The 26,364-nt window shown below is 38.3% G+C and overlaps 1 long non-coding RNA gene across 2 annotated transcripts; it reads right to left on the bottom strand.

The window, feature by feature from the left end:
* Window positions 1–5,412: 5,412 nt before the first annotated feature.
* LOC118998798 (uncharacterized) lies at window positions 5,413–25,127 on the bottom strand. Of its 2 annotated transcripts, none has more exons than XR_005068950.1 (3): window positions 25,082–25,127; window positions 7,378–7,808; window positions 5,413–6,003 (listed from the first exon to the last, which is right to left on the bottom strand). It is a non-coding gene; the product is annotated as an uncharacterized LOC118998798 (long non-coding RNA). The 2 variants fall into 2 exon arrangements; XR_005068951.1 differs by lacking the exon at window positions 25,082–25,127 and adding an exon at window positions 21,557–22,820.
* Window positions 25,128–26,364: the final 1,237 nt, after the last annotated feature.

The raw sequence follows: 26,364 nt of genomic DNA, 5'->3' as shown, positions 1-26,364 counted from the left end.
CTTGCAATTTATAATGTCAAATTCATAAACTTAGTAACTGATTTGATTCTTTTGGAGCTATAGGAATAAGTTAATCAGCACCTGCTCATATGTGGCTGGGCGAGCTCATGTTTGCTAGTAGCGGGGAGCGGTAAGTCAGGCTGATTCACAACTGCTACAGGACATTTTCACCTCTGCCTCAGACAAGAATAAAACTCAGGTGGGCTTTCATTTGGGCACACTGCCGATCAATCACTGGATGATAACAGACAGTCATTCAGCAGAGTGAATGTTTGGAACAGAGCTTTCTTTTCTAGAGATGGAACTCACAGTTTTGGAGGCTTTTTCCCTTTCACAGATTCACTGAGCTTACAGATCCTATTAGGAGCGGAGCTATTAGAAAAAAAATTATCTAAACTGAAAGTAAAGTATCAGGCTCCAGGAAACAAAACTATTATTAGTAGATTAGAAAAATATACATGAAAAGTCTAATACCAGTAGAATAAATGGATTCAGTAATAGGTCACAGTCCTGGAACTTTTCTTATCTGGGTAGATAAAGTTACTGGTTTGCTAAGAATAAAAAAATAGCAAGTTTATATGGCGAATACTAAGTACTAAACACACATTTTTCCTTAGATACCTCCTCAGGTTTTCCTCAGAACTTAGTGGCTCTTGGTTCACATAGTCTTAATAAATTTGGCCCTGTCTTTTTCCAGCCCTTAGCAGATTTTAAAAACAACAACAACAAACTAGTCACAAAGTGTAGGGCCACATTCAAGAACTTCAAGGACATCAAGGAATAAAAATAGGCTACTTAACTATCAGACAACAAACAGAATAATTGAAGATTTAAATGCTCGCAGGAATCAAATCCAAAGTGCTCCCTCGGCTTTCCATGGACCATTTAGCTGCTCTACATCCGTGCTTTAGAGCATCACCCAGAAATTGGGGGGCATAATAGTGACCTTGAATTATCACAAAGAGGTTTAATACATCCTCTATGCATGAATTTACTTGAAGGGATTTGAAATAGAATAGTTTGTTTTAATTATCGATATTTATTAACTTAAATATTTACTATTAAAAGTAGATTCTTCAAACTGGCTTTTTCATCAATTCCACTCGAGATGAAAATACAGCGACTACCACAGGCATTCTGTAGTTAAGATCAAGCATGTGGCAGTCCCGGGATTCTTATTCTTGCAAGAGCCAGAATCATCCGCAGCATCTATTTAAAATTAAACACAATTTTGTCAACGTCCAGAATAACCCTTCCAGTAACTTTCTCCAGAAATAACATTAAAAAAAAAAACTAAACAGGGGAAGGTCTAGGATAAACCTTCTGGACCGGTGGGTGTCTGAGACTGACGAATTCAGGTGCTCCCCCAATTCTCGGCTGGAAAGGGGGCATCGTGTAGGAGAACAACAAAGCCCTGACCAGGTTAAACACAGATGACCTTTCACGTTTACTTGCTGTCAGACCCTACCCATCTCCTCATGAGAAACAGTTAGTTCAGTGAATGTCAGAAGGATTATCTACATCTGTACTTTTGCCCAAGATGTCAAAAATGATTCATTCTCCTAAAGCAGAGAGAGTTGGAGAATTCTAAGCAGAATTCCCTGGCAAGACTACCGCCACCTGTGCTCCCAGGGAGCCCCAGGAGCAAACATTCCCAGCGTCACCTCTATGAAGTGTTGGGTACTCATTACTCCCAGAGGACTTTGGGGTCTTAGCAGCTGGAGAGCTGTATGATTGGGTCTTTTTAAAAAAAGATTTTATTTACTTATTTTTAGAGAAAGGGGAAGGGTGGGGAGAAAGAGAGGAAGAGAAACATCAGTGTGTGGTTGCCTTTCACACAGCCCCTACAGGGGACCTGGCCCACAACCCAGGCATGTGCCCTGACTGGGAATCAAACTGGCAACCTTTTGGTTCACAGGCTGGCACTCAGTCCACTGAGCCATACCAGTCAGAGCTGATTCTGTCTTGATTGTCTTGATCATCTCAATTAACAGTTTTTTAAAAATCTTCACTCCTCTTTTAAAATGAGTAAGACATACTTACTCATTTTTTTAGAGAGAAGGGAAGGGAGGAAGAGAGAGAGAGAGAGGAACATCAATGTGAGAAAGAAATATCAATTGGCTGCCTCACATGTGCCCTGATCAGGAATCGAACTGCAGTCTTTTTGTGTATGGGATGATGCCCCAACCAACTGAGGCACACGGGCCAGGGCTCAATTAACAGCTTTCATCACAGGATCTGTTCTCCTTTATTTTGGCGGTATTGATGGCACATGATTCTTTCAAAAAACATACCTCTAAAAATGTTATATTGAGAACTACATTGAGGCATGGTGCCTTGTCACGCCACACAAACTGATTCCCTGACCATCTCTTTTGAACGAAAGGTCAGAGATTAGAGAACAAATACACTATGTAGTATTTTTGGTAGATATTATGAAGCATTAGAGTTTCAAGTTAACTTCTGTGTCACTGACTCAATTTAGTTAATTTGTGTCAATTTGTTGGGATATGAATAGAATACTCTATTTACCCCATCTGTTTGAGAAATTCATTAATTTCTCAGAACAAATCAAAAAGGTTTATGAAAAAAACACACAGGAGAAAAATATGAAATTGGCTTTTAGGAAAATGCTGAACATGTTATTAAGTTCCCAGAACTCTTTCATTTAGGTTTAATATGAATTTGGGGAATGTTTATAATGACTTTATTTGGTATTTTTCTCTTAATGATCACTATAAAATTGTTTTCACATGAGAAATTCATCAATTACTAGTTTTAAAATTATTTTCATGTCAATTCTCTTTATACTCTGTTTGGTAATATGGTTCAAAGTCATAAAGAAAAATTCTAACTAATTCACATTAGTATTTGGTAATAATTAAATAGTATAATTGATATTTAATAGAAAATTACTTTTCATTTATATTTTCTCAAGAGAAAGCATTCTGTGTTCCTAGTTTGTATATTAGGATATTTGTTGGCCAAATTTCTTTTCTAAAATAACACAGTTCTGTTTGCATAATAGAAGTCAGAGAATAGATGAAATTTAATAAGAAGAAATCACAATTTTTAGAAAAATAAATTACAAGAAATGTGTTTGTGGTTTCTTTTTAGTTATTTTGTCCATTACATTAATAAATCCATTGTTTTATAAGGGCACATAAAGATCTGGGAACCATATTTTTAAGATCTTTAAAGACAGCTTGAAACCTTGTGAAGGCTGAGAAATGCCTTTTATTATTCTGGAATCTAACACCAGCTATTGTACTTGATGGACTATATGGTCCTGGTGAAATAGCTGTGTTTCTGATGTAATTTCCAAGGTAATTTAAAAAGAAATCAATTCATTTATGTATTCACTTATTCATTCTTTTATCCACAAATACATAATTCTTGAATATTTAATAATATGTGCCAGGCATCATTTTTTTTATGTTAAAGGAAAAAATATCAATAAGAACAAATCCAACCGTGACCACTGTGGCTCAATGGGCACCGTCTAGTAAAGCAAAAGGTCTCCAGTTCTATCCCCCGTGGGGACACATGCCTGAGTTGCGGGCCCAGTTCCCAGGTGGAGGTGGGAAACAGGCAAGCAATGGATGTTACTCTCTCACGTCGATGTTTCTCTCCTTCTCTTTCTCCCTCCTTCCCCTCTCTCTAAAAATAAATAAATATTAAATCTTTTTTAAAAGAATTCATCCAGTAGTTCAACAGTTTGGAATGCTTAAAGTAATCACACAAAAAATGATCTGTTTTTCAAGCCACTGCATCAGCCCATCATAGCTCTGATACAAGAACAAGCTAAGAACAGCATGAACAAAAAGCAATCTATAAACCTACCTCACTCATAAATAAACAAAAATTATACGTAACCCTGGCTGGATGGCTCCATTGGTTAAACATCATCCCAATACGCTAAGGTTATAGGTTTGATCCCTGGTCAGGGCACATGCAAGAATGAACCAATGAATGCATAAATAAGTAGAACAACAAGTTGTTTCTCTCTTTCAAGTCAACAAATAAAATTTATTAAAAAATTAAAAACACTTAAACAGCTCAAAGTCATTAAGCAGTGATATATTGGATGATTAAGTTATCATGGACAAAGAGAGACTATTTCCCCCCAAATGCAAGCATGATTCAACATTAGAAAATATATTATTACAATATATTACCTTATGATATTATAGAAGTAAAAACACAATATAAAACAGTCTAGGTATATTAAAGATATTTTTTAATTTATGAAAGAATTAGGAGAAATAAAAGAGACCATGTTTAAAAATTGTAATTGGAAACACACAGTGATACCAATTTCAGGAATATAAAGCAAGAGACCGATTTACTTGCTTGAAAGTTAGAAATAGAACATAGTTTGTACAGAAAAAATACCATGTGTAGAGTTAAAAATATAACTTAGAGACTTTAGGCTCTGGGTAAAATGGAGCAAACACCCTTTGTCTTCCACTGAATGCAGTTATCAGACCTGAACAGAAGGTGTGACCAGCTACCCGAGAACTCGGAGAAGTGAATATGAGGAGGCCGATTGGAGAAGAACACCAGAATCCAAATAGGAGCCCTGAGCCAGCTGTGCACTTGCCACATTGTCCCCCTCTGGTGTGTCCTGCCCAGACCTGAGCACGTCTGAAACCCCAGGACCCATACTGTGGGGAAGACAGGGAGAGAGGTGGGAAAATCCCTCCAGCTCTAGCTCAAGAAACGAAAAAGGAAACTGCTAAAACTCAGACACGGTTGGGCTCTTAGATGTTTTTCCTTCTCCGTTATCTCAGGGGAATGGTAGTGACAGGGGCTGTTGCGGTAGTCGCCGAGGTTGTTTTCATTGTTCTTAATTCTCCCTTGAAGAAGAAATTCCATTCCTTGAAACACAAACAGCTGCAAAAAATTGTTCTAGAAATAAGTGGCCTTTGCAGTATATAAAAAATTTTCAATACCAAAGTACATGTTCACCATACAAGAGTAGCATGCTTACTCTGCATGACAAAGGATTGTAAATCACAAAATAAGTTCCATCAAGTACAACCGGTAAGTTGTGATGTGGACTCTGGCCCATGGGGTCCATTGTTGTGGCTGTGATGAACAAATCCTCATGGATTACAGAAGTCCTGTGGAGAAAAAGGGATGGCATGGCCACTCTCTGAGTGAGAGAGGGCCCCAACCCCTGCCTGGACAGGCTTTTATTGCTTTTCTGGGCACATTACATCAAGGATGGTCTTCATTCACTATGCACAGGTTTGCTTTTAGATGGTTACCTTTTACAGATAACAAAGGAGAGGACGTTGTTATTTACTACAAAGAAAAAGCATATTTGCAAATGCAAAGGAAAAAGTGGTTGAACTGGTTACCTCCATCCTTGGGAGGTTTAGCATAGATTTCAGGAAGTTACTTTAAAGATATGCAGCAAACATTTGCTGTCTCAATTCAGGGTGAGGGAGTTTTAGCAAAAAGCAGGCCTCAAAGCAGTCTAGGGCACGATGCAGGCCTGATTCCCCACAGAAAAACTGTTCTGTGGGCTTGGGTCCTGTGTGAGGACTCGCTCCCAGTCGGTTTCCCAAATCAGGGGCTGGGCTACACTCGCCAAGCCACACGAATAGGTTCCCTATAAACTTGGAAACCAGCAGGAACTAGAGTTTAGGGGTACAGGACCCTTTCTTTTCTTCAGCGGACCCCTGGCTCCAAGAGGGTGTCACCAGACCCGCTGTGTCTATTTTCTCTTTCTTTCTCTGTCCTGCTCTGCTTATTCCAAGCAGGATGGAAGTGGGCGGGTTCCTGTTGGAAGTCCACGAGGGCACTTTTTAGTGGAACGTGGTGTTCCTGTGCGATAGTGAAGAGGAGGAGCTTAGAGAGCCCACTCAGTAAAGTCGCTCATGGACTGAGGCCCCCTCTGATGGTGGTGGACCAGGAGGAAGGCACACATCTTCACTGAGCTGAAGAAAGGGACAGTTGACTCGAACTTTCCATCAGTGGAAATGTCCTTCAGGACTGAAGGTGGAACAAAGACATTCTCATGTGAAAAATAAAATAAATAAATAAATCAATACGGGTAGTTCTTGGCAGCAGCTCTGCCTCAAAAGACTTGTTAAAGGAGGTTCTTCAGGCAGAAGGGAAATGGTGCCAGCAGAAAACTGGGGACACTGGGAATACAGAGAAACATGATGGGAAAATATGTAGGTGTATATAGTACACTATTCTTCTGCTCTTGAATTTTGTAAAATGTGTGTGATCATTGACAGTGTAAAGTACACCATTCTCGGATGGGAGTTTCATTGTATGCAGAGGTAGTATGTGTGTGTGTATACACACACACACACACACATACCACCTCTGCATACATATATATACACACACACACATCATATATATATGATGGTTAGCTGTATGCTAACATTTCCACATTCCATTTACATAGTAAAATACTGGTTTTTAAATAGACTGAAGGATAAGTATGTATTTTCTAATTCCTAGAATAAGCTGTAAAATGTTATACAAATAAATATAGTCAGAATGACTAAGAGAATGGCATTTCAAACAGTGAATAAAAAAAGTATCAAAAGAAAAGATGAAAACACCAATGACCAAATAACATTAAGTTTAGAAAAAATACAGTGTCTCTTCAAAATTGCTTTGGAGATTTTATGTAATACGCCTTTGATACTTTGGAAGTATTTTATGTAATAATGTTTTGGGGATATATTGTGTTAAAATGCAACACACACAACGAAGAGCAGTGCGACAAGCTGAATGAAATAGCTATAGAATTTTTTAAATTTTCTATTATTACAGCTATTTGATTTATGGCAAGGCAAATGCTATTACTACTTAATGTGCTACCAGACATATTAGATAATAATAGATAACCATTACTTCCCTTGAATGATGGATTGCTAAAATTTCAGGTGTGTGTGTGTGTGTGTGTGAGTGTTTGGCTAAATTTAAGTGGGTATTATCATTTATGAAAATCTTTTTTTACATAAGAAATTGAATGTCACATTTAACTTTTAATTTTATTTCATTGATTATTAATACTTATAGATATTTAATCAGGCCAGATTCTACCAGGTACTTTGTATTCTTTGACTAAAGGCAACATGCGCTGATTGCATAGAGTGACTGAAACTCTCATACGCTGCTGGTGAGAATATAAATCCGTACTTTGGAAAACTGTCGGCAGCATCTATCGGGAGTACATGGAAACTCTGCACTAGTGTTCTGCTGTGTAACAAATCACTATAGAGTTAGGGGCTTAAACAAAGCTGCAAAGCTCTGCAGGTCAGAACTCCAACACAGTGCTGCTGGGTTACCTGCGCAGGGTGTGGCAAGGCTGAAACTAAGGTGCCGGGAGTAGTGAGTCCTCACCTGGGGAGAGATCAATGTCCTGGCTTGTTCAGGTTACCGGCAAAATTCAGGTGATGGAGGCTGCGGGCTGAGGTCCTGCACTCCTGCTGGCTGTCAGCCGAGGGCCCCTCAGCTCCTAGGGGCCGCCCCTCAGTCTTTGCATGGGGAACGCAGTATGGCCAAGCCAGCACCACGGCCGCAGCAAGAATCCCTTGTGCTTCAGATCTCTCTGACACCCACTTCTGCTCCTGGAGAAACAGCTCTAAAGCAGCTCGGGGGATTAGATGAGTTCCACGTGCCTACCTCTGGATCATAAATCCCACCTGGATAACTCCCTATGACTAGGCATGGACTCCCGTGGGGTTTTTAGGGTTCCATCATCTCCCATGACTGAGCCGAGCGGTTCCAGTTGTAGATACGGGAGGTCTGTCCAGAAAGTATCCAGCCATGCCCTATGGAAAATGGAGGCATTAATTGAAGAAGAAACAAGATACTAGAAACATTGTTCCCAGGACAAAGATGCCTCAGTCTCCTTCAAAGTAGGCACCGTGAGACCTCAAACAGTCCTCCCAATTGCCATCAGCTGCCCCATTGTATTTTCCTGAATCTCATCGACAGCCTGAAATCTCTTCCCTTACAAAGGGAATATTCATTTTTGGGAAAAGCCACAAGTCACAGAGTGCTAAATCTGGGCTGTAGGGAACTGAGTCAGTCAGGTGATTTGATATTTCACCCAAAAGAGATGTGATGCATGAGTGGCCACATGTTGCTGTGATGAAGCTGCCAGTCACCAGTTGCCCACAGCTGCGGCCTTCTGAGTCATCCAAATAGTTTCTGTGGAGGAGTGTTCAAGCTTAATGCAAAATTCGATGCAGATTCCTTGCTCTACTAGACCAGTCATTTTGAATGTGATGGCCACACAGTACACATGCTCACTCAACAGTGTCTACCACCCCACTGACCAGAACAGTGAAGTCATCATTGTTCGCACATGCACATTCCAGTCCTCTCTTCCTTGGCTGTCAGGTTACATTGATGTTGCACAAACCATTTTTTCATTATATTTCCCAGACATACCTTACCCAACAAAAATGCATACATATGTCCACCAAAATATAGCACAGGAATGCTAATAGAAGCACTACTCACATCAGCCAAGATCTGGAGATCTTATTCAACAGCCATGGGGCAAATCATAGTATATCCCTGTGATTGGGTACAGATTTAAGAATGAACAAATCAAAGCTACTTAGAGCGACATGAAGGAGTCTCACAAACAGTGTGGAGTGAGCACGTGACTGTATTTTATCAAAGCAAACTCAGCCCCAAGAGTCAGAATCTTGCCAAGGGAAGGTACAGCTTTCACTGCAGAGAATTAGAGTGAGTGATGGGAGAACAGAGGGAACAGAACTGAATTTTAAATAAAAAATGGTATGAACACAAGGCACATCTGCAAAAAGGATAAGCAGATGGGTATGACGCACAAATAGCCACTGGTGCAGTGGTGGGATAAAGGTACAGCTGGGGCATGGACAGGGTCGGGAAGGGGAGCCTCTTGCTAGGAAGGACTGACTTTACTCTGACAGGGGATGGGGCCTTGGGAGGACTTTGAAAGATGAAAGATACGAATGTATTTATATTTGGAATCGTGGATGCTGCTACTGGAAGAGGAAATTAAAAGAGGATAGGATGGAGGAGACTCAACTGGGTGGTAGGGTATTCAAGGTGTACGGATGAGAGGTGATGGAACCTCAAGTTAGCAGGAGTGAAGGGCAGGAGAGACAATATAATGAGCTTGGGTGCCTGTGTCTGCGTCCCTTCCCCAAATCTCTTACTGAAGTCTTAGTTCATGCCCAAATACACCTGCCTAATAATGACAACTGTTGAATATTTCCGTGTCTCCCAAAAGGTGAAATTATGAAGTAAAAAAGGATTTGGGGTTGAGGTTGAGAAGACGCCTTCTGGTTGTACAAAGTCAGGTATTTTCCTGCAGATGGTTTTGTTTATTCCTGTGTTTTGTACTTAAGTCATCAGTGCTATTCCGAATGCATCACACCTGGGAGTAAGGGGATGAGATAAAAATATACATTCCAAAGCCGAGATGTCTGAACAAAATCTGTGCTTTCATTCTATGACCTTCACAAAGTCGGCAGCTGCAGAGACCTGGGACAGAAATTATTTGGGACTTTCATATGCAACTGTGGCCAGTGGAGCAGCTGGGTCAGGGAAAGTTCCCAAGTCCTGAACGTACTGCGTCTGCTAGAAAAGCCTCATAAAGCCGACCCCTATGGACACATGACAGGTCAAGTGAGGGGTGGTGACATTGGCACAAGTGTATTCAGTTTGACTTGTATCTGAAAATGGTGTGAATGTTCTTTTCTTTTTAAATTTCTGTTGTGATTGTTTTGTAAAGACCTCCCCAAGGTTTTAACCCCAATAAGCTTACAAAGAGAATGGAACTGGCTTTTGAAATACAGCGTATGTGTTGATGTTCTTAATTTTACTCCAATTCTATACAAATTTGATTGTTGTAACTTTTTTCAATAGAGAAATAAAGAGCTAATTATCTGTTACTCTAATTGACCTAAAGTTTATTTAGAATTACTGTTTGGGCTTAGCCCTTTGGCTTTCCCCTTCCATACCCACTGCACACACAGTCTCTCTCTCTCTCCTTCCCTCTCTCTTTCTCTCTTCTTCTTTCTCTCCCTTGCTTCTCCCTCTTATATTTGGCTAGGAATTATTTGACAACGCAAGAACTTCTAATCATGTAAATATTCAAAATTTTATCTGTACATAACATCCATAACGGGAGAAAACAGCAATGCCTTTTAGCTGAATGATACTTTTTTGAGAGTTTTAGCTTTTCTCACACTTTCTCATCCCAGTTTGCGTTACCTTAATAAATCGCTTTGTCTAGCTCTCACTCCGTAAGCAGTCCTGTGTGTGAGATGAACTCATGCAGCGTGTTCTTTGTCCCAGGCTTTTTTCACTCAGGAAGGTTTGAGATTCACCCCCGTTGTGGCGTATTCATCGTCTGTTCCTCCTTAATGGTTCATTCCACTGGATGACCATCCCATTTATTTATCCACTCTTTTGAGAGACATGCGGCCTGTTCAAATCTGGGGCTATTATTAATAAATCCACTATAAATATCCTTCTACAAGTCCTTTTCTGGACATCTGTTTTCATTTCTTTTGGGTAAATATCAGGAGTAGAGTTACTGGCTCATAGGAACAATAAGTTCCCTTTTACAAAAAATAGCCAGACTTTTTCCAAAGTGGTATCTCATTGTGGCTTGTGAAAGATTTTAAACTATGGTGTGCTTGGTGTGTGTGTCAAGCCATTTAGTTAAATATTATTTCTTTTACTGGAAAAGTTGAAGAAAAATAGAAAATAAAATTCTCCAGCTTCATATCCAAAGTTATTTGTTTGAACTGCCTTCTGTAAATATATCCTTTTATTTGTAATTTTATTTCGTGGATAGAAGTTTTATTGCTGATACAATTACAGGTGCCATTTAAAATAATTCTCCTTAATAATTGTTCTTTGCATTGTATTTTTTTAAAGTTTTGATCTCTGCTTAGGGGCATTTGATTTCACTAACATTCAGTAAGCTTTTGTGGGAACCTAATAAAAAAGAAAATTCTTTTAGGATTTTCCTGCGCTTGATGTTTAAATAGGTAAATAAGTCATAATCCCTCCTCTCAGTGGTCTTAACAAGAGACAGATGTGTAAACAGCTGTGTGTAAATATTATAGATACGATTTTGGTTGTTTATATGTGGCATAGGGAGGAGAAAAGGAGGGAGGGGTAAAATTTGTGTGGTGGAATTGAGAAGAGTCCAAGAAATCTTTGACAGGGAGATGCTGGCACTTAACTTTTTATCTAGGGCTTTCAGAAAAATCTTATGGTGATTTAAAACCTTTATTACTATTACTTGTTGTTTTTGTAGTTTCCTGTTGGTATTGATTTTCTTTCCCTGCAATCCGTACTGTGGAATACGAGCCGGACAAAAGACGCTCGTGCTCGTCCCCTTGCTGTCTCTTGGAATGTGACTTTCAAAGTCCCAGTTTCCTAATTGGTGTCTTTGACAACCTCACAACATTGTGAGATTGCGGGGAAAGTATTGACATTCACTTTGCTTAAAACCTAAACAAATACAAGGTATCGTGAATGAATACTGTCAATAATAATAGCATGTACCCTTCTTTTCCTCTGAAATTTTCTCAGATGTTCTTTAAATCACTTCTCTCTTACTTAATGCCTTGGTCCACACACGTGTGGGTCTTCATGAGGCATTGCACGGTCACCTCTGGACATGTCCGCTTCTTTGGCTCAGAAGTCTCTACAAACCTTTTGTAGGAGATGGGTTTGGTTTGGCCTGGCCAATGGGACTCAGCTCTGTACGGAAAACCTACAGAAGCGAAGTGGTGGGCGGGGTCCAGACCTTCAAACTGAGTTTTCCCGTGGGAATCAGGCCTAGAACATGCATACAGATTGGTATGGCTTGCTCTTGCTAAAACTCCATCACCTGGTCTAAAACAACAAATGTGTATTGTCTATCTTCAAGGTAATTTCCAAAGCCTGTATGAGTTTTCCCGAGGACAGAGCTAATCAGCTCACCGCCATTCCCCTCTGCATGTTATTTTCATTTCCTTGATTGTACCTAAAACGTAGACAATAATATTCTATGTAATAGATAATAAATCTTTCACCAATGTAAGACCCCAGGAAAACAATAAAAGCCTGTCTAGGCAAGGGTCGAGGTGCTCCCCTCTTGAGGAAGTGGCCGAGGCATCCATAGGCACTCTCCCCTTGAGAGAGTAGCCGTGCCTGTTCCCTTTTTCCACACAGGATTGTTGCCACCTGTGCATTCATTTTCACCGTCAGCCACAACAGGTGGACCCTGCTGGCCAGAGTCCAGCACAACCTTATTTCTGTTACTAGACTCATCTGCCTGGATCTGCATCGTATCCATGGAGTTATGTTTACCAAAGTATGTTCTAATCTCAGATTCATTTTGTTTGTTATCCTTACCCTGTTTATTAGCATGGATATACACACACACACACACAAAACCCCCAGTTTTATTAATTTCTTATTATTGTAACAAATTACCACAAACTTTGTGGCTTAAAACAATCCACATTTATAATCTTATAGTGTTGGAGGTTAAAAGTTTGAAATAGGTCACGCCGGGCCAAATCTGAGCTTTCAGCAGAACTGCGTTCTTTTCTTGGGTCTGTAGAGAATACATTTCCTCACCTTTTCCAGCTCCTTCGGGCCGTCTACATTCCATGCATCCTGGTATTTTTCCCCATTTTTAAAGCCAGCAAGGTGGCAGGTTCAAATCTCTTTTTGAGTCTGTTCTTCTGCTTACCACACTCATGTTTAAAGAACTCTGGCTACACTGGGGCCACCAGATAATGACGAATAATCCCTTTATTTTAAAGTCAGCTGATTAGTAACCTTTACTCCCTAGTGCCTGGTAATATTATATAACATATTCACAGGTTCTGGGGATTAAAAACCTGGGTGTCTTTAGGAGAGAATTATTATGCCTGCCATATTGCTATTAATTTTTTTGTTTATTTCTTTGTTTGTTTTTACCTCACAATGTCTTTGTGGGGAACCCTAACCCTCCTTCACTGCTAGCCTTTTGTCCCTGTCACCACGTACATGCTCCAGAGTCACTTGCTTTCCACATTTTTAGGACTCTCCCCTCTTAGTTTGCAAAGCTCCTCTGGTCAAATGACTTATCTCTCCCCTTAAAGTTTCCTTTGGACAAATGACTTGTTCCCAGAGCTTGAGATACCCCCAGTTCTAAGGAAGACTTTGGGCTCCAGTCTTGCTTTTGGCCTCCCCATTTATTTTTGATGTCCTCCATTCTCCTTTCTTGTTAGTTAAAGTGTCAATGTTTAGTGAAAAATAAAAATAACATTTTTTATCATTCTGTGATATTTTCCACTTCTTTTTTAGAGTTCAGAAGTTCTTAATGATCTTTATGGTCTTGACCTATTGTTGGTAGGTGCCAATGATGAGTCTAGGATAAGAAATAGTGGGTAATAGACCGAAGTATTAATTTAGTGAAAATTTCCTTACAGTCTCATTCTATTTTCTCAGTCCTGGTAGAGTGTGTATGTGTGTTTTCAGGAAATACTAGTTTCTGTAATAAATAAATAACCCTCAATAACCCTTAGTGTCTCCATATATTAAAATTTTATATCTCACTGACAAATAGTTCAGTGTGATTCTTCCTGATTAAGAAGTAACTTTTTTGGATGCATTAGTTCAGGGACTCAGATCCCTTCCATGTAGGAGCTCTGTCAGTTTCTATTATCTCTCCATACCTTCCTCTCCAAACCCACTGCCCTCCATCGAGATCTCCATCCTCCACCACACTTTCCCAGAATTTCTCTACTCTCCTCGTGTGGGTGGAGAGAGGCTCATGCACTGAAGTGGTTTCTGACATGTGGGTTACATGGATCCCTGCTCTATGTCATGTTACTTAGCACATCATACAGTATAACCCTCATTTTTATTCTCACCTCTCTTTCCAGTTTTGTCCCATAGAATATTATTAGAGTTTTGTTGTCTTTATATTCTGAAGTTTGGAGTCTCTGTTTCAGGACTGTCATGCTCAGCTTGTCACTGCAACGAAGCTGCCTTTTTATCTCTCTCATTGTTTTCCTACCATTTCTCACCTTAAAATAGATTTTAATCGTATTCAGGCCCTTTAAACTCTCTCATGCTTTTAACATTTGTTTGTCTTACTTCATATTGTGTATCTAATACCAGTTTATCCACTCTAAGTCAGATTATAGTAAAAGCATTTTCTTAAGACTTTATCTTTCCTTCCCCGGGCAAGGCAAACAATTTGAGTAAACATGCAAAGGTTTAATGACTGCCTCTGGCAGGAGACTGTGGAATATTTTCTGGGCTTCTACGTGGTCAAGACTGATTTCTCAACTATTTCCTGTGCAACTCCTTTGGTCAATGGCATGCTGCAATTGCTAAAATTGCATGTGGGTGGTCAATCCCCAAACCGGCCATTCTTTGGGTTACAATAAATAAATGCACAAAACGACACTACAAAATAGTTTAGGCTTCCATCTTCTAGAGTGGAAAACACAAAGTAGAGCGGGTTATTATATTGTCTTTCTATTTATGATAAGTAAAATCTTTCTTTTTTATTAGGGATTATAAATTTTGCTTTTTTAGAATTTTCTATAAAACTAATTAAAGCTGTGACACACATCACTACAAAATCCCAACCTCATTCCCATCAAATATTTATAGGTGTGGTTGTACAACATTCTTTGTACAGTGAAACCCTGTTTTAGACCTATCACAAGGAAGTAGCCTCCATGGTCAAGATCATGGCCTCTGGGGTGGGGATATGCAACAGGGTTTCTGATCTTGAGTAAGTTTCTTATCCTCAGGTGTCTCAGTTTTGTCTTCTTTTAAACAGTGTTGTGATGGAAGTTAAATTAAATAACGTTTCTAAAATAATGCCTGCTGAATGATAAACACTGTTGACTTACTCATTAATTAAATAAACTCAGAGTACATTAATTTATCAGTTATTTTTCTTATTCAGTTCAAGGGCTCAAGTATAACAGGTCATCACTATGATCCCTCTTCATTTAAATTTCTGATGGCTGAAGTCTTAATGAAGCCACTGAAATACATGTTAAAACTAATGCACTGACCAATATGGATACCTGTTTTTTTAAGTGTTATATATTCTTACATTAGTTTCAATTATATAAGAGATCAATGAGTTAGGTAAGAAGCAAACAATTCTATTACTGAATTGTGCAATATTGGAGTAACTAAATTGTTATTAGAACAAATTAACTTAAACACTCTAAGAGAAACTCTATTTTACTAATTTGCATGGTTCTCAAAAAAATAAATTAATTAGGGAAGAACTTGGTGGTCCTGTGTGTTGGAGATAGAGGATAATATGGAGAATTAAAATTATAAAAGATGAATACAGTGCTATATTCCTGCCTCCCCAGTGTCAGTCTTATCTTTCTCTTTATGCGCTTTTATTCTCACCTAATTTAATAATAAAAAGGTGAAATTCTGTAGCTATAAATCTGTGAGCAAACTACACTTGCTAATATGCTCGATTTTCTTGATTTTCCCTTTTCTTATCCCTTCTCACTCTGTTTTTTGCTATTAAGTCTTCATTTACCCTTTAGTCCTAACTGCTCTAAAACTTACCTGTAAGCCATCATGTGTGTGTGTGCATGTGTTGGCTCAAAGGATGTCTTAAAACAAAATTCATAATCTAGAGAAGAAAACTTTTTTTTTACTCAGAGTGCTATGAATTAGCTATGATTAGCACTATAGCCATGAGTTATAGAACCTACTCAGCTAAAATACAAGTAGTTCATTGGTGAAAACTAGAAAAGTCTAATTCCCTGTGGAGGAAGAGAATCTCTTGACCCCAAAGTATTTTGGTTTCTGTAAAAGGATGGAAAGGAAGGAAGGGAGGGAGGGAGTAAGGGAGGGAGGGAAGGACTGGGGAAGGAAGGAAGGAAGGAAGGAAGGGAGGGAGAGAGAGAGGAAGAAAGAAAGGGTATCTGTCTCTTGAATGCTAACTGATCATTTTGGGAGTTCACTTCTCAATTCAGTTCAAAGAATGACAATCCTGCTGAAAAAACAGTTCACTTTTACATCAGCCATTAAGTAAGTTATTTCCTTCTGTATGTAAGAAAAGGAGTTAGTATTGGACACGTCACTGCATTCCTTCTTTAGTATTTCTGTGGGCCTTACTTAATGGCTTCTGTTTTGTAAATGATGATTTCCAGACACTCATCTGTTCCCTGTCCAAATAGAAGGTGATTTGAGCCTCAATAAATTGCTATCACATTTGTTCTGAAAGAGTTTAAATCAGAATCTTGAGAAAATCATGTTTTATCAACACTGACATTCAATAAAATTAATTAAACCAAAGGCATATTTTTTGGTTTTAATAATGCCAGCCCGACAGATGAAATAGAAATTAATTTACCAGTAAATTAATGCGCTTTAAAAATAATGGCTTAATAACATTTTGTTTGTTTTTAACTATTTAAGGGATGAAAAGCCTCTCCAAGACAATGAATTATCATTTCTCATGGAAAAACTAGAGCCAGTCTGATAGGGGTCTCTAAGGAAAGAAGCAATGGGCTTGGCATAGGAGATGCATCCAGGTTCTGCTGCTCCGTAAATCTCAGCTCTGTCAACAGAAGTCTGAGAGAATCTACTCATTCAGTTCACCCCTCTACCAACCGGGTCCAAGTGAACCACCCCTGGGACTTAGAGCACGCCCTCTGCCCTCTCCAGCACCGCACGTGGAGGGCTTGATATCCCCCATGCTCCTTATAACTGCTTTCTGATCGTTTTCCCTTCCTTCTCATCATGTTCGAGGAAAACAAACTCACAACAGAAAAACACAAACCCACTGACAAAAAACACAGCCTGAATCTCATGTCATCAGACTGAACTCTTCTCAGTGCTGTGATCTTGACTTTCACCCTATTTTAGCCACTCCCTCCCATGGGCATGTTCTCAGCCTAGTCGTTACCAATAAGGGCAACACATCATTATTCCAATTTCATGCATCCTGCACTCTGACTACCACCTCCTACATTTTCAGCTCATTTCTGCAAACCTCTGAACCCTCTGTTAATGTGAGTAAGAAAGTAAACCGAGGCAAGCTCCAATTACCAGGAATTGAGGTGATTTGGGAATGGCGGAGGGACTGCGTCAGGAATCTCCTGCTGTAACAAACTACAGGCCAATTCACTGAGGTGAATGGTATTTACGGGCAAGGAGCGCAAAGAGGGGAAGTCCAGCCAGAGTCCAAGCAGGAGGGTTATTTATTGGCTTGAGGATGGGGAGAGATTCTTGGTGGGTGTCCAATGGTCAGGAGATAAGTCTCGGTCTTCTGCAAATAGGCATTTATAAGAAATCATCCTCTCATTTCTTAAGTTGCAGGCTTCTGACAGCACAGGTGTCAGATTCTCCATTTCACATTCTCTGGGTTCGTTTTAGATGGAATTCCTTCCACACCCTGCACATACGCCATTTATATTACCACTGTTTCAATACTCTTCATTCATTTGATATGTTCTTGTTCTCCTTAGCAATCTTAAATTCCATTAACTAAATTTCATTAAAATTAGTCCCTTGCACATTTGACTTCTTCATAACTCTTTCCCTTTGTGTTACACACTTAGCAAAACCACAACCTGCCTAAATCCAGCTTTCTGCCCCCTCTCTGCCAGGCTTTGTAGCTTAATCTTGTGGAGAAATACACACCATGATGAAATTATTTTATTCATACAGATGGCCATGAAATTCACAGTGACCCCTTAATATTCTCAGGAAATTATTTCAGCGTTCCCCCATCCTTTCAATCTCTTGCTGTCTTTGATGGCTATTTCTTATCTTCTCATTTCTCTAGAAACTTCCAGTATCTCATCCTCTCGTCTCACTCCCAGCTGATGGTTTTATGTAACTGAGAAAACTGAAGCAACCAGTAAACTGCACTGACCCTGTGATTGTCATCTGTACCCACAGGCTCAGCCTCCCTGTTGAGAAATTAACTGTGAACCTACTGCTCGCCATTTCCACTGTGGTCACCACTGAGCCATCATCACCCTATGGATCCCAGCCTAACCTTCCCAATCTCCCTGCTTTTACCTTTGCCTGCCACCCTTATCTAGTCTCATTACAAACTGGTCCTTTCTATAGTAAGTCATATCATGGAACTTCCCTGCTCAAATCCTTGCAATCACTCCCCGTTTCCTCCAAGTAAAACCCAACAACCTTATGATAGCCCACAAGGCACTGTACTCTCCAAACCCCTATCACCTGCCATTTCTTTATCTTTCCCTTTGCTTACTTCTCTCCAGCCATTGTTTCCTTCTTTTTGTTCCTGGCACACTCCCGGAGCACTCTAATATTAGGATTTTGCATTTGCTTTTTCCTCTGCCCAGACTAATCTTTCCTCAAGTGGCCGACTCACTCACCTTCAATCTTTTGCAACGGTCCTTTTCCCATTGAGAACTCCCTTCACCAACTTATTCAAATTACAATATTCCCATGCCCTTCAGTATTCTTAACACCCTTAACTTCATTTAACTTTATAGCACTCATTGAAGTCTACTTTATTTAATTCTTTAATGTATTGATAATGCTTATTGCTTATTGATAATTTCTACTCACTAACTATAAGCTTATAGGGATGATGTTATTTTTTATAGGTGGATTTCAAGGGCTAATAATATTGCATTGGTTCAGACTAGATATACAAATATGTTGGATAAGTGATAACTTTCGTAAAGATTTGTATTAGCATTTGTGAATGATTTTTTTGATTTTTAAAAATTTATTTAATTATTGTTCAAGTATAGTTTTGTCTTTTACTCCCATCCCAGCCCACAACCCCCCCCAGTGTGAATAAATTTTAATATCAAATTTACATATATATTTGATGGAATTATTTCGAAGCGTTTAAACTGACCATCAGAGGTGGACAATATAAATTGTGTCAGGTTTCATGTTGAATACATACACTCATTCATAAACCCAGTAATCAAATATTTTTAGTGAATAATTTATTATATTTCCACAAATAGGCCACTGCACCTAAGAGAGTGAATAACCCTTTACCTTAAGCTCTCTGAATAATACTTTACTCTTCAACTAAACTGTTCCATTGTAGAATTGGCCATAAGAATACTTGATCTTGGAGAAATGATTTATATAATTGTCTAAATATTCTACATTTTACTTTTGGGTGCAGGTGCAAGTAAGACTTACCAATATATAATCACATCATAAATCTCATACTAAAGAAGTGCAGGTAGGAAAAGAATAGCCTTAAATAAAAGTCACCCATATCTTATTTAGTTGGTTGGTATACACGTAGTGTTAAAAATGATAAATCAGAAAATATGTCTTAATACTATAGAAAAGAGTTTGGATAAAGTGTCAAATTCCATAAGAAATTAGAATTTTTTATCTTTTTCTCATAAATAGTTTTGAAAATATGACAAAAAATTAAAAAATTAATCCTGAAAATGCTATTTTGAAATAGAATTTGTCTTACATTTTGATGTTTGTAGAAATGCTGTGGGCCTTATTCCCTAATTATGTGGTTGGGTTAGGTCTTAAATACATGCAATATTTAAGATTGATGTATTAGTGAAGAATGATGCTCCAGAAAATAAAAGGAATGGTGTGCAATAAGAAAACCCATTATTCTAGAATATTTTATAGAAACTTTAGAAACATTGACCTAGAGTTTTAGACCCATAGATTTTACTATCATGGTGGAGGTTTTAGACAGAGACCAAAGTTCTGGTCATACTGAAGTAGAATTTTAAAAGGTATTGAATATTTTAACTCCACTACTTAACTCAATTAACAACCATGAATTCCAGAGCCATGCCCAGGGCCAGAGCCAAAACCTGTGCTTTCTTCTCTCTGTTTTAAGCAAAGCAAACTCCCTAGCCCTGAGCGTTGGCAATAGAACAAAGTGGATGGATAAACTGATTTTAAATAAAGGTGCTATTCATCATTACAGAAGCTCACGAAGCCCAAACACCACTGGACTAGAAGGAAGCCCATCGGGGATTGCGCCAGAGCTCCCGCTGCTGGGTTCCAAGAAAGGAGAGCCCATGTGATAATTAATCACCAGCCCACTCTCATGCTTGAGCAGGAGGAGAATGGAGCTCACAGTGGAAGACGCACCTCTCTCCACATATCTTTTCATCAAGGAACAGGGGTAAAGAATAGGGCAGAGAACTGAAAGGGAGAGGCAGAATAAAATAGGATGGGAAAAAGTACAGAAATGATAAATGTAGATTCTCTGCATGGAAGGGAGTCACTGTTTTTCCAGAAAGAATCAGCACACCTGGTCAAAGCTACTCCACCCATCCCAGTGTTACTGAGGTTGCTATCTCGACCTAATGGAAAATGGGTAACCTATGAATGTACACATCTCTTTGTCAAGTGTTTGTTTATAAAAGACTGATTGACCGTTTCAAGGCTCTTCCCTGCTCTCTGGCTGAACCTAAGACATTTACCAGGATTTGGAAAGGAGAGTCATTAAGAATATACAAAAATAAAAAGTGACAAAGGCAGCCTGAGTTTCTGTGGGCAAAGGGTAATAAAACCAAACTCAAATATTCAAAATGTTTTTCAAGTTTGGAACATTCAAAAAAATTAAAAGTAAATGTAGTTAGTTTTTGCTCTGAATTGACATGTACTTTTGCACTGAAGGAATGTTGCTTGTCTTTCTTTTTTTATCTCATTAGATATTTTTGAATTGTAAATTGATATTAATCTTTAAGTTATAGATTATACCACTAAGATAATAAATTAATTACACCTTTAGCTTATCTTTGGGATCTTGAAATGCTTGTGAAATCTAAACACTTGTGAAATCTAATTCATCCTAAGATATGATAATATATATGGAATTTTCATATACAACTTTAATATTTTGTCTAACCAAGGAGAAAATTTATTTGAAATCATATACACAAACTGCTGTTTCTTACTCTTCTGATTGCTTTCTCCTTCAATTTCAGAAAATTTTGTGACATTGGTATAATCCTAGGCAAAAAATGTAGTTTGTTTCTATAATGATTGTGTCCAAGGCAATGGGATTAAAAACAGTGCCACCCAAAACAATAGCAGCTAACATTTGGATAAATTGGAAAGCAATTTACATGGACCATATCCTTTAATATTCTGAACCCACTTCTGAAAGTTAAGTACTAATTTTACTGGTTGTTACAGCTGATGAATTTGAGATTTAGCAAAGTTTTTTAGGCATATAGTACTTAGTAGTGAAGTTGGAACTATATCTTGAGTCTTTTTTATACCAAAATTGATTTTTTTAACTTTTATATTATATTGTGAGAGGATTAAAACAGATTGTGAGTTACTGCAAAGGATGAATGAAGTTTCCCATGGATTAAATGAAACTCAAGAACCAGACAAAACAAAGATGTTAAGTATCAGTTTAACATTCATTTACCTGCCGCCATGCTATGTCAGTGGATAATAAAAATAACTTGGAAGTCACATTTGAGAGTGAAAAGTGAGAAAATGAATCCGAACCCCAACTCTGTACATCTTCCTTTGTAGCAAAATAAAGCAAGTGAAGGTCAGTTTCCTTCTCACTCACCTCTGCCACGGAGCAATTTAGCATTCCTGCACCCTTTGCTCCGGTGGTCAGAATAGGAGGTTTGGAGGTGGAATTCACTGTGACATTACTGAAGTCTCAAAACGTTCACTTTGACAAGCACACAGTCAGAGTTTACAGGAAGAACTTCTCTACATAAACATACTCTTGCACTTTTGTAATTATCAATATTTTTATCCATGTGTCATAAGGAATTTAAAGTCTTGCCCAAGCTATGATATTATTTTTGAGCTAGTGATACACACCAGAAGAAAAATCAGTATCTTCTTCGTCATCATCTTCTGTGTCATGATAGATTCTTCATAATTGTGTATCACGTGCCTTTGATCTCTAAGTACTATTGTGTAAAAAGTACTCAGCCTCTAAGTAGTATTGTGTGATATGCTAAAGCTATAACTCTCAGGTGAAAGATGAAAAATAAACAGGAGCTGAGACAGACAGTTGTTTTACATGTAATGGAAAATAAGCCATGTTAGAAAGAAAAGATGGAAACTCAAACTCCTTCCTCCTCTAGCTCTAACTTGGGTTAGATTTCTTCATCACATATCTCATGAAGTATTTGTACGTTTTCAGTCATCTTTAGAATGCGTGGATTAAACATATATAATAGGCATGTGAAATAAATTCTACTGGAAGTTTCCTTAGCAGCTTGTGGCTGAGAATGCAAAACCCAAGGGTTTATCCCTCCATTTGTTGTACAATTTGCTGAGAGCATATCATGCACCGGCCATGGTGCTCAGAGAGGGGCATCTATACGTGGAGCACAAACACGTGTCGCCCTTGAATAGTTTACAGCCTAGTGGCTGAGAGTGCTTACATAGAAAAGCACATGAAAACACTGTGTAACTGCGTACTGTGGTAAGTGCAAGAGAACAATAACAAGGGGTGACCCGAGAGACTACCAATGGAGCGGGAGGAGTCAGGACGATGTAGTGAGTTTCGAGGAAGAAATTCATTGAAGAAGACATGGTATGGACACAACTTGAAACTGTATGGTTTTATGAACCAATGCCACCCTAATAAATTTTTTTAAAAATTAACTAAATAAAAAATTAAAAAATGTAAGTTCAAAAAGAAGGAGCTATAGCATTTCAGGAAGAGGAGAAAATAGACAGGTATAAAAAGTCCTGAGGATAGAAAGTGCTGGAAGAAGGCCAGTTTATCTTTTGGAAGGAGCATTTTTTATTTCTTCAGGTAAATGCCCAGAAGTGGAATTTCTGGGTTGTATGGTAGTTCTGCTCTTAATTTTTTGAGGAACCTCCATACTGCTTTCCAGAGCGCTGCACCGGTTTACAATCTCACCAACAGTGCGCATTTTACCACCACTTCTTGCTAATTCTTGTTCTTTGTTGATTTATTGATGATAGCCATTCTGACAGGTGTGAAGTGACACCTCATTGTGGTTTTGATTTTTATTTCCTTGATGAGTAGTGATGTTGACCATCTTTTCATGTGTCTGTTGGCAATCTATACGCATGTCTTCTTTGGAGAAATATCCATTCTGGTCCTCTGCTCATTTGTTTATTTTTATTTCCCCAATATTTTATTACAAGGTTCTCAAATATATACAAAAGTTTAAAGAGTTGAATATTGTACAATGTTGTACAATTGTATATCATCTGCCCAGTTTTTATTGGATTCTTCTTTTATGTTGAGTTGTATGAGTTCTTTATATTGTGTATATCAACCTTATCAGAAGTATCATTTGCAAACATCTTTTCCCTTTCAGTAGGTTGTCTTTTTGATTTGTCAGTGATTTTCCCTGACGCACAAAAGCTGTTTAGTTCGAGATCGATACACGCATTATGTTCATTGAAGCAGGTAAAGGCAAATATCATCACCTATGATTTTACTCATAGGTGAAATCTAAAAAAAGACAAAACTAATGAGCAAGCAAAACAAAACAGAAATGAACTCATAGATACAGAGAATGAACTGATGGTTGCTAGATAAGAGGGGGCTGGGGGAATGTGTGAAAAAGGTGAAGAGATTAAGAAGTTCACACTGCAAGTTATGAAATAAATCACAGGGATGTCAAGCACACATTGGTGATATCGTCAATAATATTGTAATAACTCTGTATGGTGATAGATGGTTATGAGACTTACCATGGTGATCACTTTATAATATATTGAATATATAAATGCAATAGCTATGTTGTATACCTGAAAGTAATATAATATTGTATGTGGACTATAATTTAAAAAAATAAAATAAGGCAAGTAATGTGAAAGTTCAAAGACCAAGGGCACTAGAGAAGGAGTGAAGTTGGAGAGGAAGCTGAGATATGTCACACAGCGTCTTGGAGACCATGGTGAGAATTTCGAACAAACTGAAAGCAGGAGAGTAAATAAGCTCAATTTATATTTTTCAAATATCTTTCAATCTGCTGCATATGAAAAGGGGACTGAAGGGAAGCACAGTTGGAAGGAAAATCTTTGGATTGCTTTTGTGAAGGTCTAGCTAAGCAAAGGGAATAATCGGAGGAAGAATGGGGGGAATGAAAACCAAGTTGAGATACACTGGTTAATGTGTTACATGTGGGAGGCAAGAAAAGAGAAGGTGTAAAAAATATCGGGAAAAATGTAGGCGACCAGAACCGTACTATACTGTTCTGTATCTTCATAGTATTTGGGCAAATAGGCATGTGCATTGTCCACTTTTGCATTTTTGTATTGAAAGAAAAAACTATAAACTGACATTGGACACTAGGTAACTATGTATACTGAAGCATTTAGGGGCAAGTATACTGACATTTGCCATTTAGTTTGAGATACTTATATGGATTGATGGAAAACTAGAAGGTTGACTAAATGAATAGATACATGATAAAATAAACACAGCAAATAGCAATTATCTTGCCGAAATGTCATACAGCTATTGATAATGGTGCTTGCAAATATGCATTAAAAGCATTAAAATGTAGATTTCTGTGACCTACTTATTCTACTTCAAGAAAAGTCTTGTGAAATAATCAGAAATACATACAAGGATTTATTACATAATGCTTAAAGATAGGGAAAAATAAACAAAGATCTATAAGTAAGGACAAGGATTAAATATATTACAGTATACTCATATGATTAAATTCTATTATTTTCAGTATCATTCTGTGGGAGAAAATTCAAGCAACTGTGAAAAAATTCAAGGTATATTGCTAAGTGGAAAAATAATTTCATAATATATGACCTATATTTTGTAAATACATTGTATAAAAATATTTGAAATGCCATTAGATAGTTTACCAATATATTAAGAATTATTAACAATGACAAATTATTAAGGACACTATTACTTACATTTTCTACAATATTAAATATTTGTCTACTTTCTTAGTAAAAATAAGAATGTAATCTTAAAAGTGTTTTACCATAAGTTACTTAATATTATCTTAGACACCAAGATGAGCACTATTTATCTATTATAGAAGCAGTCACACTAAAATGGAGAGGTAGATTATGGTTTAGAACTTTGAAAATGTATTGAGAATATTAAATGGGAACTTACTTGTTTCTTGGCTGCATCCCACTCCTAGTTACATGCAGTGTGGGGAAACAACATCTCCGTGAGGTTTGAGAAGTAGCCAAGGGAGCCAGTGCCAGAGAAAGAAGCCGAGAAGGTTGTTGGCTGACATTTCAAATCTCAAAGCAAGGACAGGAAAATCACTATTTGGCATAGGACAAGTCTTGATGTGTCTGAAGAAAATTGTTTGTATGTTTTTTTGCTATGTTGTTAGGTTTTTTCTTTTGTTTTAGTTTTGATTTTGGTTTCTTTGGTTAAGGTAACGGAAGTTCTATGATCCACTGGACTCTCTGATACCACTAATAAAACTTTGACTGAAAAGTGGTTGATTTTTTCCCCCTGTGTTTAACGTACACCGTCTGAGTCTCAGGCTTTCTAAAACCTTTATCAGGAACCTCAAGTGAGGAGAAACACAATTTAGATAAGTTCTGTTAGATCACTTTCTGGATAGCTAAACCAAAAGAAACACCCCCCAAACAAAACAAAACAAAACAAAACAAAACACTAAGTTGTCCATTGGCACCAAGTTTAATAATGCTCAGGTTTACATTTAGTTCTGTGCTATTTGATATTTAAAAAATTTTAATTGGTGTCAAAATGAGTTAAGCTTTCTAATGCTTTCAATAACAGGATAAAAATCAGGAATTAAACTTCTGGCCAAGATGGAGGCATAGGTAGATACACTGTGTCTCCTCATACAATCAAAAGAAGGCCAACAAGAAATTTAAAAACAAAAAACCCCCAAAACTGACAGAAAATCAAAGTGTATGGAAGTCCAACAACCAAGGAGTTAAAGTAACATCCATCCAGATCAGAAGGAGGGGTGGAGATAGGCAGCCTGGGCAGAGAGGACGTCAGGCAAGGTGAGGCTGGTGGACAGGGGCAGGCAAGGTGGCACTGGCAGGGTGGGTGGCTCCACATTTGCATGCAGATACACCAGGAGGAACAACTGGGGAGCCAGACACACTGTGCAACCCAGGGTTCCAGTGCAGGGAAATAAAGCCTCAAAATCTCTGACTGAAAAAAACCTGTGGGGATTGAGGTGGTAGGAGCAACTCCCAGCCTCATAAGTGAGTTCATTGAAGAGACCCACAGGGTCCTAGAATGTACACAAACCCACCCACACAGGAATCAGCACCAGAAAGTTCCCGATTTGCTCTGTGGGTAGCAATGGAAGTGACTGAAAGCCAGCAGAGAGCTGAACAAGCGGCATTGTTCCCTCTCGAACCCCTCCTCTACATACAGTACCACAACCCAGTGAGGAGGGT

This window comes from Sturnira hondurensis, unplaced genomic scaffold (assembly GCF_014824575.4).
Source record: "Sturnira hondurensis isolate 20B ecotype Veracruz unplaced genomic scaffold, ASM1482457v3 Scaffold0014384, whole genome shotgun sequence".
NCBI lineage: Eukaryota > Metazoa > Chordata > Mammalia > Chiroptera > Phyllostomidae > Sturnira > Sturnira hondurensis.
This window is presented reverse-complemented; position numbering and strand designations above follow the sequence as displayed.